Source organism: Pongo abelii, chromosome 2 (assembly GCF_028885655.2).
Source record: "Pongo abelii isolate AG06213 chromosome 2, NHGRI_mPonAbe1-v2.0_pri, whole genome shotgun sequence".
NCBI classification, from domain to species: domain Eukaryota; kingdom Metazoa; phylum Chordata; class Mammalia; order Primates; family Hominidae; genus Pongo; species Pongo abelii.
In genome coordinates, this window is record NC_085928.1 from 97,568,854 (window position 1) to 97,583,111 (window position 14,258).

General features: G+C 42.8%; 1 protein-coding gene across 15 annotated transcripts in view; it reads left to right on the forward strand.

Annotated features, from left to right (window-relative positions):
* ARHGEF3 (Rho guanine nucleotide exchange factor 3) overlaps positions 1–14,258 on the forward strand; it is a 349,785-nt gene that overhangs the window by 303,949 nt on the left and 31,578 nt on the right. The gene's annotated exons all lie outside the window — the stretch shown is intronic.

Here is a 14,258-nt window from a genome sequence, read left to right on the forward strand (position 1 = left end):
CATGAAATTCAAATTTCAGTATCCATAAATAAAGTTTTGTTGGAACATAGCCATGCCCATCTGTTTATTGTCCATGGCTGCTTTGTACTATGGCATAATTGAGTAGTTGTGACAGAGACCATATTGCCCACAAAGCCAAAAATATTTACCATCTGGCCCTTTACATAAAATGTTTGCTGACCCTTGGCTTAGAACGAGGACCTAAGGACCTCGGAGTGGAAGTACCTTGGGTTCTAACCTCGGCTCACCTTGGGCAGGTGACTTAACATGTCTAGGTCTTGCTTTTATTTTTTATTAAAAAATTTTTTTTCCATACTTTGTCCTACAGATAGGTCTTGCTTCTATTCCTTATGAGTAAATTTGCCATGATGCCACCAAACCTTCATGGAATCATTGTAAAGATTTACAAGACAGTGCATTTAAAGGACGTAGCATAACGCCTTGGCCCTTAGTTAGCAATCATTAATCTTCTAATTAGTTAACTAAGTAGTAAATATTAACTACTCTGATAGTTTTTTAGTTAACAAGTAGTTATAGTTGTTCTTAAACTGTTGATGAAGTGTATCTTTTAAAGTGAACGTTGAGATTTATCCAAGGCCTTGAACCCAATTTGATAATTATACAAATTTTCTTTTAGATTGAAGCCCACAAAAAATATGCCATGAAAAGGCTCACCTGGTTTAGCTGAGCAGCAGTCTTGAGTCTGCCATGTATTTGTCCTGAATACTTTTGCTTGGCAATATTTTGTGTCTCTGCTTTCTGAGTCTTTAAGAAAACTGGGGACCAGAGCCCAAGGCATGCCTCATGCTGTGAAAATCCATGACTTGAGAACTGTTTGAGGTTCTCCCTCAGCCCTTTCTGTCCTTGCCTGCCTACCATACAGCCAATATGTCATGACTCCACATAGCCCAAGTGGTTCTTGCTACTTTCCCATAGATGCCCTTCCTCTCCATTGCTTTTCCCCTGCCTTGCTCGTTCCTCTGTTAACTCTGTTGCAGTTTCTCCTGAATGAATACCTCACCTAATTAGCTATAGGTTTGGGTCTGTTTCTCTCAGTACTTGGGCCTCGGGATCCCTGGTTAATCCCCTGATCCCTTTTGCGGGAGAATGGAGGAAAGAGAAAATAAGGTCATCTGGGAGAGCAAGATGAAGGGCTTTGTAACTAGTGAAGAAGAACGTGTTTACCTTTTCTCCCTTGTGACCAGTTCTTCAGCCCTCTCGACAAGTTCATTGCAGGCATCCCCTGGAAGATTCATCACCACCCTAGTCCTGCACATCTGGTCTTTCACTGAGTTACTGCTTTTTGAAAATTCTTCAGAATGTCTACTGCATTTCACCCTTTCCTCTCCATCCCAGTGGCTGTGGCTCAAGTTCACTCTGCAATTATTTCCTCCCTTGATTGTGAGACCTCCAAATTACCAGCCATCTCTTCCCATTATTGCTCCCAGGACAGTCCACCCTCTGCCCAGGAAGGCCCTCATTCATTCAATCAGTGTTGAGTGAACCCTCATCAGGCATTAGGCTCTTCCTGCCCTCGTATTGCTATGTTCCAGATATAACAGAATTGCCTTTTGGTAGGTTTGCTGCAGTGCTGTGTTCCCACATGGCAGTAATGAGCTAGACCTAGGCAGCCAGCCAACCATCACCTACAAATGTCCCCACCTCTCCCAATTGCCCTTCTAACACCTGGCCCTTTACTCTCCGTCATTGCCTTGCCTAGTTGGTAGGCTTTTTGTGTTTGTGCTCCTGGGCCTAGGAAGAGCACAATCTGTGCCTCCCACTACAGCCCAGCCCTGGCTGCTTTAAGATCTGTTATCATACCTTCAAAATCTTTCTTTTGGCTTCTCAGGCAAAATTTCTTTCTTCTGTTTCTGGGGTTCCTTCACAGGGAACAGTGCAGGAAACATTTGCTCACCTCAGAAATTTACATTGACCTAGAGAACTGGAACAGAAAGAAATCAAGCCATATCTGAAATCCAGCAGACTGAGGCCAAGCAAGGATGAGGAAGCCAGACCCAAAGGAGGATCTGACATGTGGAAATTGGTTTTTAAAACCTCAAAGATTTTTTTGGCAAAATAATTTTTTTTTTTTTTTTGAGATGGAGTTTCACCCTTGTTGCCTGGGCTGGAGTGCAGTGGCGCGATCTCAGCTCACCGCAACCTCCACCTCTCGGGTTCAAGCGATTCTCCTGCCTCAGCCTCTCAAATAGCTGGGATTACAGTCACCTGCCACCACGCCTGGCTAATTTTTTGTATTTTTTAGTAGAGATGGGGTTTCTCCATGTTGGCCAGGCTGGTCTCAAACTCCTGACCTAAAGTGATCCACCTGCCTTGGCCTCCCAAAGTGCAAAATAAGTTTTTAATTTAATTTTTTCAAATGTTGTGATAAATAGCTTCCTCTAAGCTTTATATATTGGCCAGAAACAACCCAGCAGAAACAGAAGAGTTACTCACAATGGTAATGTACATAGATATGGAGAGAATTGAGCAATGTGCTTATGTTTGAGTGTGTCCTTGTGGGGACAGTGAATGGAAATACACACCTCAAGTTGTATGCAGAGTTAGCAGCCATGTTTGCAGAATGATCTGCAAAGCATGGAGAATGCCAGCTTGTCCCCACATGTCTCCTTGTAACTCACCTTGGTGCACACGGTGCAACTTCTATGGCATTATTTCCAGCCCTAGCATCTCAATAATAGTTTCCCTCACCAGCTAGACTGAGAGAAGGTGCCAATTTATATTTTATTTTATTTTATTTTATTTTATTTTCGAGACAGAGTCTTGCTCTGTCACCCAGGCTGGAGTGCAGTGGTGTGATCGCGGCTCACCTCCACCTGCGCCTCCTGGGTTCAGGTGATTCTCCTGCCTCAGCCTCCCAAGTAGCTGGGATTACAGGTGCCCACCATCACACCTGGCTAATTTTTGTGTTTTTAGTACAGACAGTTTCGCCATGTTGGCCAGGCTGGTCTCAGACTCCTGACCTTAGGTAATCCGCCAGCTCAGCCTCCCAAAGTGCTAGGATTACAGGCATGAGCCACTGCGCCTGGCTGGATGCTAATTTAATGTGGCCTGGGAGCAGTAAGGATGAGGGGGAAGAGCTGGCGCCATAGGGGTGCTCAGTGGGCTCACTTCACATCCTCTCTGATTTTGTCTAAGTCTTGGTTCCCTTTCCAATAAGGGAGAAACAGAGAACAAAGAGTGTATCAGCTGCGCCAAACCTCTCAGCAGCCATCCATTACCCATATGTGTGTATTATTTATGCCTTTTCTATTCCAGAAATGACTCAAGGCTGTAATTGAGCAGCTTGGTTCTCTGTTGCAGTATTCCTTTTCCTTGGCTTCTGACACCTTAGAGACATATATATCCCTTTGGATATTCAATTATGTCTCTCGGGTTGGATTCTTTTAATTATAGAAGAGATGACTTAAGCCCAAATACGGTGCTCTAATCAGTGCTGGAACACTTAGCAGTCCTTCCTCTGGTTCCTCGGGAGACCACAGGTTAGCCCAGGAGGATATCAGGAGAGCTCTGGGCTGGCAGCCACTTCCAAAAATGTTAAAAGCCCAGTCACACATGTGAGTGGTCCTTGCAGCCACAGTTCAGCAAGACACTGCAGGATTTGTTCTCTCTTGCTTCCTGTGCCCGTATGGGCTGGGGGCTTGCGCCCCAACACAAAGGCAGCATTTGTGGACGCTGGGGAGGGACAGCCTGACTGCATGGCGCTCTGTCTGCTTCTCACCAGGAAGGTTAGCACTGCCGGTAGACTCAAGCACAGATGTCTGGATCCCTCTGAGCCTATAAATCCCCTCCCTGGCCTGCCTGAGAGGAAAATCTGGCCCAGCTCTGAAAGGGGACCTCATGAGATCCTCTGGGGTGGAGTGAGGAAGACGAGCTCGCCTTTGGCCAGTCGCTCCCTGAGCCCTGCCTCTCCCTGTCCACAGCTGTGCATGGCTGCTGGCCTCATTTGAGCTGAGTTCAGCACATGCTGTGGAATGTTGTGTTCATGATGTTGTGATGTAGCCCCTCATTCTCTTTGGACTTGCACTTTTTCCTTTTCCTTTATAAAAGTGAATGTTCATTATGGAAAAATGCAGAAAAGGAGAAAGAGAAAAAAACATGTATAGTCTTCCAACTCCAAAACAATCCATTAATAGTTTACCAGTTTCCCTCTAGCACTATTCTAGGCATAGGTGCAGAGCTCACATACTCTGAGCCTAGTTTTGGGTTCCTCACAGTCTATTCAGCCTTATCTCTGTCTGGGTGATCTGCTCACTTTTAGGTTAAAGCCTCCCACAGTGACTGTGGATGATCAGTTTCTCTTGCATCTCTGTCAGTCTCAGCCTCACACATTTCCAAGCTATGCAGTTAGGTGCACAAATGTTCATATTTGTCACCATTACAGCCTCCTGGGGGAGTTGCACCTTTTATTAGGATTAAATATTCCTGTTTATTTCCTTTAACGCTTTTTGCCTTGGATTTTGTCTTCATCTTCTTTTTTTTTTTTTTTTTTTTTTCATTTTGCTTAGTGTGTTTTGTTCCGTCTCTCTATTTTCCTCCTCCCTTTGTTATTTGGCTGGGCAAGGAGTTTTTATCTAGCTTAGGGGGAGTATTATGTCACAGTTATTCTTGGAAAATATTATCTTTATGGGCTGAGTATATATTATTCTACATAACCAGTCTCCTATTAACACATATTTAGGCTGTGAATATTTTTATATTAAATAACTCTATGTTGAATTTTTTTAATGCATTTGTCCTTTTTTTTTTTAACCTTCTATTGTGCTTTCTTTTCTGATAATATAACATCATTTAAATATTGAGGCCGGGTGTAGTGGCTCACACCTGTAATCCCAGCACTTTGAGAGGCCAAAGCGGGTGGATCACCAGAGGTCAGGAGTTCGAGACGAACCTGGCCAACATGGCGAAACCCCGTCTCTACTAAAAATACAAAAAATTAGCCGGGCGTGGTGGCACATGCCTGTAATCCCAGCTACTCTGGAGGCTGAGGCAGGCAGAATTGCTTGAACCCGGGAGGCAGAGGTCACAGCGAGCAGAGATTGCGCCACCAGACTGGGTGAAAGAGTGAGACTCTGTCTCAAAAAATATATATATATTGAGGCTGGGGCTGGGTGTGGTGGCTCACGCATGTAATCCCAGCACTTTGGGAAGCCGAGGCAGGCCGATCGCTTGAGGTCAGGAGTTTGAGACCAGCCTGGCCAACATGGTGAAACCCCGTCTCTACCAAAAAACATGAAAATTAGCTGGGCTTAGTGGCGCATACCTGTTGTCCCAGCTACTTGGGAGGCTGAGGTGGGAGGATCACTTGAACCCAGGAGGTGGAGGTTGCAGTGAGCTGAGATCATGCCACTGCACTCCAGCCTAGGCAACAGAGTGAGACTGTCTCAAAATAAATAAATAAATAAATATTGAAAAATACAGTGAAGCACATAAAAGAGAATAAAAGTCACTTGTAATCCTACTTCCCATCACCAAAAAAACTTCCATTAATATTTTGGTACATACTCAGGCAATCTTACCTTTTACTATACTTGCATGTGCATTTTTTTTTTCTTTTTGAGACGGAGTCTTGCTTTGTCGCCCAGGCTGGAGTGCAGTGGCGCAATCTCAGCTCACTGCAAGCTCCGCCTCCCAGGTTCACGCCATTCTCCTGCCTCAGCCTCCCCAGTAGCTGGGACTATAGGCGCCCGCCACCACGCCCGGCTAATTTTTTAATATTTTTTAGTAGAGACGGGGTTTCACCATGTTAGCCAAGATGGTCTCGATCTCCTGACCTCGTAATCCGCCCGCCTTGGCCTCCCAAAGTGCTGGGATTACAGGTGTGAGCCACTGCACCCGGCCGCATGTGCATTTTTTAAAACAAAATGACTATCACACTATATATGCTATTTTTTTTTTACTCCCTTTGGTCTTAATGGTATAAAATAACTCTACAATAGAAGAGTATTTTTCATGTCATTAAGTAGTTTTCAAAGACTTGATTTTTTTTTTTTTTTAATAGAGACAAAAATCTCACTATGTTGCCCAGACTGGTCTCAAACTCCTGGCCTCAAGCAGTCCTACCACCCTGGCCTCCCAAAGTGCTGGGATTTATAGGCATGAGCTACCACACCTGGCCACAGACCTGATTCTTAATGGACTCATAAAGCATTTCATCAAAAGAATGTACAGTTTAGTTAATCACTCTCCTGTTGTTGAACATTTGTTTCTGTTCTTTCATCGTTATAGATAACAGTGCTTTCAACATCCTGATCATGTGTATGTCTGTATTTCTTTCTTTCCTTTGATTATACTGCTAGAAATGGAATTCTGGTCAAAGGGTGTGAATACTAAAGGCCATTGATACAGCAAGGCTTCTGTTCTTGATGTGTGTCAGTTTTGGATAGAATTGCTTCTCTGTTTTCACATCTAAATCTAGACTTCTTACATTTCTCCTTCTCTTTTGCCACAGTTTTTCTCTTTGCTGTGATATCCTTCAAGATAGCTCTTCCCGGGGGCCCCTTGGGTTTTCCATGCAAGCCAAGGTGGTGTCTTACTTATCTCTGTATCCACAGTGCCTAATACTACACATTACTTAGGATGTGCTCAAAAATTAGTACTTGCTATTATTATCACTGTTATGACTAGAAAAGGCAGCCATTGCTGCTCCTAAGCTCTCTCCAGGGCCTGGCAGTGGCTGCCAGCCTAGTGATGGGGGCCCTGCCCATCTCCTTCAGCTGGGCTGAAGGAGAATATGTGTCCCCTCCCCCAGTTGTAGCCCCTCCAGGAAGTATTGCTATGGCAAAGAAGGGTTTCTAGCAACTACAGCCTCTCATTGCTCCATCCTCTGGCCCTTAGATCAGACAGTTATTTTATTCAACCCAGATGCAGCATGAACATATGATAAATTAGTGGTCTCCATTCATGTTATTTGGATCTACTATGTTATTTATTCTGCCTAGACTTAATGGGGAGGTAGTTAATACAGAAAGGTAGGTAGTCCTGCTCTAGAGACTTGTAAAAGTTCTACTTGGTAAAAGTTGTCTAAGGTACATTAGCAAGTAGAGGAAGAAAATTGGGGGAAAGTTCAAAACCACTGTCCCAATTAATAATATACACCCATATTAGTATATGGATAGGAAAAAAAACCAGGAACGTCAAATTCTTTTTTTTTTCTGTTGTCTCTTGGGAATACAATTATACTTTTGCAGTTCTTTTGTTTATTTTGTGTTCTCCTCCTTTTTTCCCCAGTGTGTAAGAATTACAAATGAATAGAAAATAAATGAGATGGAATTATTGATTTTTTTCATTATATATTTCTGTTATACTTGAATTTTTTAATATGTATTACCTTTGCAACCAAATAAAAATGAATAAGATTAGAAAATCTTCTATGATAAAATACACTACAGAGAGAGTTTAGCAATGGCCTGAGGGGTCATCAAGGAAGGCTGCCTAGCAAGGGTGGAGGGATTTGGGTTGGGCCTGGAATGGCTCACAGATGATAAGGATGAAACGGAGGAAGCATTTCAGGCTTGAGAAGGGAATATGGGATGGCTGATGCCATCTAGATATAAGAAATAATAAGTAAGAAATTACCCAAGCATATGTGCTGATTTCCATGTCTGGCAACCATGATTTCCTTCTCCAAGGACCTCAAACTTTGTCCCTTGGTCCAAGGTCATAAATTTTCTATAACTAACTTATTTGGCTGACATGGAGATGAGCTTGGGGGTGGAAGGCACATGTGTGTTAGGGAAAGCAACCAGAAACCAGACTGTCTTGTAATGGGTATCCAAGGGAGAGGATACAGTCATGAGTTCTTAGTTTCTCTTTCTGGTTGGGCCAGTAAAGCGCCTTCCTTACCCCTCTTTTCTGCTTATCACTAGAAACAGAAACTAAAAACCATGGCTTCAGGCTGCTAAAAGCCTAAAATAAAACAAACAGAACAACAACAAAATAAGGCAAGTTGGACAAGCTTGGAGAGTATAGCTGACAAGTTATCTGTAGTCCATCTCAAGAGGAACTCCTGATTCTCTGCTGTTCTTTACTATTCCTGGAGTAGTAAAATATTACTGTTTACTGTTCCTGGAAGCCACTGTAAATAGTTGATATTGGGCCGGGTGCGGTGGCTCACGCCTGTAATCCTAGCACTTTGGGAGGCCGAGACAGGCGGATTGCCTGAGCTCAGGAGTTCAAGACCAGCCTGGGCAAGATGGTGAAACCCTGTCTCTACTAAAATACAAAATATCAGCTAGGCTTGGTGGCAGGCGCCTGTAATCCCAGCTACTCAGGAGGCTGAGGCACGAGAATTGCTCGAACCCAGGAGGCGGAGGCTGCAGTGAGCTGAGATTGTGCCACTTCATTCCAGCCTGGACAACAAAGCAAAACTCTGTCTCAAAAAAAAACAAAAAAAAAATTGTTGACTGTTGTAATTTAAAGCTTGTCATTTTTTATTTAGTAATAACACTCATTAGTGTGTAGTATCTATGATGAACCAGGTTCTGCACAAAGTACCTTATGTTCATGGCCTCATATCATCTTCTCCAAAACTCTGCAAGATAGGATTCATCACCACTTATAGGGAGAGATCTGAAGGTTTAAAATTGTACCCAAGGTCACACAGCTGGTAAGTGCCAGAGCTGGGATTCCGTAGGGTGTTCAGAGTGCCTCTCCTGTCATAGGCTTATCACAAAAAGTCAAAGTTTGGTCATAATAAAGCCTGAAGTTTGCCAGGATTTAAAAATAGTCACCAGACTTTTGAGTTGGAGCATCCCACCTCACTGCTGTTCACCTTCTGTGGCAGGGAGAGTCATCATTTCCATTTAAGCTTGTGGAATGTGTTGTCATTAACATTCTCATGCAAAAGCCATTTTATGGTGCCCAATGAAGATGGTTGGGCTACTGCCCCAAGCTTCTGGAAGCCTTCCTAATTTTGGACTTGCACTATGCAAATTGTATAATATTTTCTCCACATCTAAGCCAAATATTTTCTTCAGCTTTTCATTCATTCTACTCAGAATATCTCCAAGCTACAGAAGGGTTTCTTGTTGTACTGGGTCTTTGAGGTTTGACATTTACTGATTACGAATTAATTGGGTGCCCTTTTACCATGGTTTTAATGTGCATCAATCTGAATCAGATTCTAAATATGTGATTTTATGTTTATTGTACCATTTCTAACTCAGTGTTCATTGTCTTTCATGTTCGTCAACTGTGTTTCTTCTTAGTTAATATTTCTTCATTAAAGAAAGTCTGGAAAATAAATGTAGAGAATTAAAAGATGAAAATAAAAATCAGCCAGGTGCAGTGGCTCACACCTGTAATTCCATCACTTTGTGAGGCTGAAACAAGAGGATTGCTTGAGGCCAGGAGTTCAAGATTAGCCCAGGCAATATAGTAAGGCCCTGTCTCTACAGAAAAAAAAAAAAAAAAAAAAATCAAAAATTTAAAAATAAATAAAATTTAAAAAGAAAAAAATTATCCATAGTCCCACCATCCAGGGGTGTAACCCCTGTTAACATTTTGTTGTATTTCAAATTGGGATCTTTCTTCTCTCACTTAACTCTGCATGTGAGGTTCTCTCCTTATCATTAAGCTTTTCTCAAAAAGAATGTTTCTTAACAACTGTTTAAGGTTCCCTTTTATTGTTGCAGAGTAATTTGTTTAATCCCTATTGTAGAACATTTTAGGCTGTTTCCAGATCTTTTATAAACAGCAGTGTCCTGCTGAGGGCTTTTCTTTCCCTAAGAGTTATCCTGATGGAAGTCCCCCTAGGAGCCATTTGGTCCAGGTAGTTCAGAAAGATGTGTGTGCTGTTTGCTAATGAATGAAAGCACGTATAAACAAGCACAAATAGTGGCAGTGCGGTCTGTGGTATGACACTGATAGGTAACTACCATTCCTGCTGACCAAGTGCCAGGGACTTGGCCAAGCCTCTTGTGTACTTTATCTTATCCAATCCTCACTACAACTTTGTGAGGTACTTATTATTATGCACCTTTTAGAGATGAGGAAACTGAGACCCAGAGAGATGAAAGGTCTCTCAGCCATTGAATCAACTTGAAGCCATGCCTGTTTTACTCCAAAGCCTATGTTCTTCACCCAAATCCATGTTTTGGAGTCAAACAATTGCACTCAGTTCCTATTCCAACACTTAACTTGTGCCACTCACTTACCACTCTGCTACTCAAATTTCTCATCTATTAAAAGGGGAAAAATACAAGAACCTGCCCAATGCCTCTCCTAGGATTAGCATGAGGGTCAAATGTGACAGAGACCACACAGCTGGCAGCTAAAACACTTCTCACTTAACATTAATTTCTGTAATGGAGCCTCATAGGAGACTCCTCCAGGATGCTGTTGGTTAACATTTTCCTGTCCTGGCCATTATTGCTGTACATTTTGGTTTAACCCACCGCAGTGGCAACATAGGAAAGTGTTTTCCTCTTACAGTCCCACCCCAGCTTCCAATCCTTGATAATAAACCATCTGCTACAAAATAGCAATATGGTTAGGATGGTAAGTGTGGAGAATTGCCTTGGCTTGAATACTTTATTGGAGCATGTTATCTGTGGCTGTGGAAAATTGTTTTGGAAAAGGGCAAGGGAGGACTCCACTGAACAGGCGGCATTAACAAATCAGATCTGTCCCATCGTGTCTACCTGCTGGGTTTACATTTCCTCTGACACGTGTAAAGCGCAAATGCCACCCCCCTCCCCCAACCCCTGACAGACAGTCTGTTTTGCATCCGTAGCATCTTTTCCACATATCCAGCTTGGGCATAAACTTGAGCACCATTTCCTCAATCTGCATTATCTGTTTTATGGTCATTGTTGTTTTAGCTGCCAGCAATTATGAGATTGCAGTTTTTGACTCATTTGCTAGGCCAGATTCCCTCATGGAAACTCTTGCTTGTCCTGGAATATTTTTCACTCCGGTCCCAGCATCCCCACACCCAGGGAGATCTATGTATGTGCTTCTGTTTTTATGTGGTCCTGCCCAAGGCCAGGTCCTTCACTTTGAGGTGGGCCTCTCCTAGTTACCGTGGACTGGCGTTTCTCACCCCAGGAACATTTGGCAATGTCTGGAGATGTTTTGGTTGTCATAACTGGGCTGGCTGTGCTGCTGGCATCTGGTGGTTAGAGACCAAAGATGATGCTAAATATCCTACAATGCACAGGAGAGCCTCCCACAATAAAGAATCTCTAGTCCAAAATGTTGTGGTGGCCAGGTTGAGAAACTTTCTACAGGCCAAGAAGTAAACTACAGTTCATTTATTTGGGCACGTGTACCCCGCTACACTATGAATCTTATCCTAGGGCAATTAGGGTAGGATATTGGTTAAATATTGGGGCAGGGAGGTTGGCCTGAAACAGACCAGACTTGGATTGTCATTCTGACATTCACCTTACCACAGGGTTTTAAATAATAAAGCACCATTCATTAGCTGTGTGACCTTCAGCAAAGTGTCACCTTCTCTGAGCCTCAAGTTTCCTCATCTGTAAAGGGGACAGAATCCTTACCTCTCAGATAAGCAGGGCTCTAAAGCTCTCCTCACAGTGCCCAGCACATAGCAAGCATAACATTTAATCATTAAGCAAAAGTTGTTGAGGTCTTAATATATCAGTTGCTGATGAATCCGTCAGTGAACAGAGCAGGTAGATATGCCTGCCTTCAAGGAGTTTACCTTCTATTGGAAGGAAATAGACATGAAAGAAACAAACAAACCTATAAATACAGCACATGTTGAATATAGAGAAAAATAGAGAAGGGCAGAGGGTGTGTAGATGGACAGTGGCAGGGATGCTGATAGGGATGTGGCTGTTCTTCTCTCTAAAGAGGCATCCTCTTGGAGTTTTTTTCTTCTAGTAGTAGTTGCCTGTTCCTCCCTCAACTCTAGTTCTCTCATACAGTTTTTCCCAGTGGTACTGATGATGGGTTCAGGGGTAGCTCATGGTATGGGGTCAGTGCTGTTATGAACACCCGCCCATCACCCATGTGCTGTCCCCAGACCAGACCAGCTGCTGCCCCTTTTCCCTGGGGCCAGCCAGCTGCTGACCACTCACTGGTTTGGTATTCTTTTATTATTATTCTTTTTTATAGAGACAGGGTCTTGCTACGTTGCCCAGGCTGGTATCAAACTCCTGGCCTCAGGTAATCCTCCCATCTTGGCCTGCCAAAGTGCTAGACTTACAGGTGTCAGTAATGTCACCTGGACAAATGGTTGGCATTCTTTATTCCTCCCTTGGGATTCTTCTTTCAACATCCAGTCCCTTCTGAGTGGAGTAAGAAAAAATGTTTCTTTTAATCCAGCCTAATTCAAGGTGTAAATCTGAAATTTGATTGGTCGGATATCATCCATTATTCCTAAAACTGAGCAAATGCATTCTCTCTCTTTCCTTAACTAGATTTATATTCCTAGAAGGTAGGAGCCGGATCCCATCTCATTGAAACCTCCCCAAAATGCATGTCTTGCATGTAAACAGTAGATGCAGTCCCCATAGTAGAAAGAGCTCAGGCTCTGTTGGAACCAGATCTGGTTTTGAATCTTAGCCTCCCTCAACCTCAGTTTCCCCTCAGTAGAATGGGAATAAACCCCCAACTTGCAGGGTGGTTGTGAGAATCAGAGAGATTATATCAGAAGTGCTAAGTGTAGGCAAAGCACATAAAAGATCCTCTGTGATATCCCCCATAGTACCCCGAGCCCAGCAATCACTAGGGAAATGCAAAGCAAGAAATTCGTAGTGATAGAGCTCACCTAATACAGCTTACTGCTCTCTTTTTTCCCATGCCGCAGCAGAAGACAATCTCCAACTCTCTGGGAAATTTTTAAATAAATAAATTAAAATATGCTCAATCTTACCTTCAAAACACAAAACTGAAATTAAGGTATAGTTGTTTAACCTATCAGATTGATAATAATACCTTGTTGATGAGAGTGTGAGCAAAGTGTACTATTATGTACCTATCTGAGGAACATAAAGTTGAATAGCCTATTTGGAGGTCATTAAAATGTTCATAATTCTTAGACCAAGGAATTCCACTTAAGGAATTCCTGCCTTTTAGAAGTATCAGCACAAATACACAAAGCATGTTCACTGAGGCACTTTTTGTAATAGCCAGACACTGGAAACAATTTTAATGTCCATCAGTTGTGGATTGATTAAATCAATAGATAGGTCTGTCCAGACTATGGGAGAGATACTAATTCTGCAGCCATTAAAAACAATAAGTGAATTTGAGGTAATGGAAATGTTTTGGAACTAAATAGAGATGGTAGTTGTATAACCTTGTGAATGTACTAAATAGCACTGAATTGTTCACTTAAAAAATGGTTAATTGTAGGCTGGGCACAGTGGCTCATGCCTGTAATCCCAGCAGTTTGGGAGGCTGAGGCAGGAGGATCTCTTGAGACCAGAAGTTCAAGACCAACGTGGGCAACACAGCAAGACCCCATGTCTGCTAAATTAAAAATACAAAAATTAGCCAGGCACTCGCTTAGCGGTGGCACTCATCTATAATCTCAGCTACTCAAGAGGCTGAGGTGGGAGCATCATTTGAGCCCAGGAGTTTGAGGTTACAGTGAGCTATGGTTGCACCACTGCACTCCAGTATGGGCAACAGAGCAAGACCCATCTCCAAAAAAACAACAACAAAAAAGTAATTGAGTTATGTAAATTTCATCTCAAGATACTGTCAAGTAGAAAGAGAAAACATTCTCGGCTGGGCGCGGTGGCTCACGCCTGTAATCCCAGCACTTTGGGAGGCCAAGGCAGGCAGATCACGAGGTCAGGAGATGGAGACCAACGTGGTGAAACCCCATCTCTACTAAAAATACAAAAAAATTAGCTGGGCGTGGTGGCGGGCACCTGTAGTCCCAGCTACTTGGGAGGCTGAGGCAGGAGAATGGCGTGAACCCAGGAGGCAGAGCTTGCAGTGAGCCGAGATCGTGCCACTGCACTCCAGCCTGGGCGACAGAGTGAGAGTCTGTCTCAAAAAAAAAAAAAAAAAAAAAAAAAAAGAGAAAACATTCAGTTGTCTATGAATGTTAAATGCATGGAAAAAGTTTGGAAAGAGCTAGAACAAACTTAACAGTTGTTACTTCTAGGAGATAGACTTGGGGAAATGAGGGCATTTGTACTTAATTTTATACGCTTTTGTAATGTATGAGAATTTAAAGTTAGCATACATTATTTTCAAATTGGTAGGGGGAGTTTAAAGTTAGCCAAGGACTGAAAATGTAACAGGGTAGGAGGTTG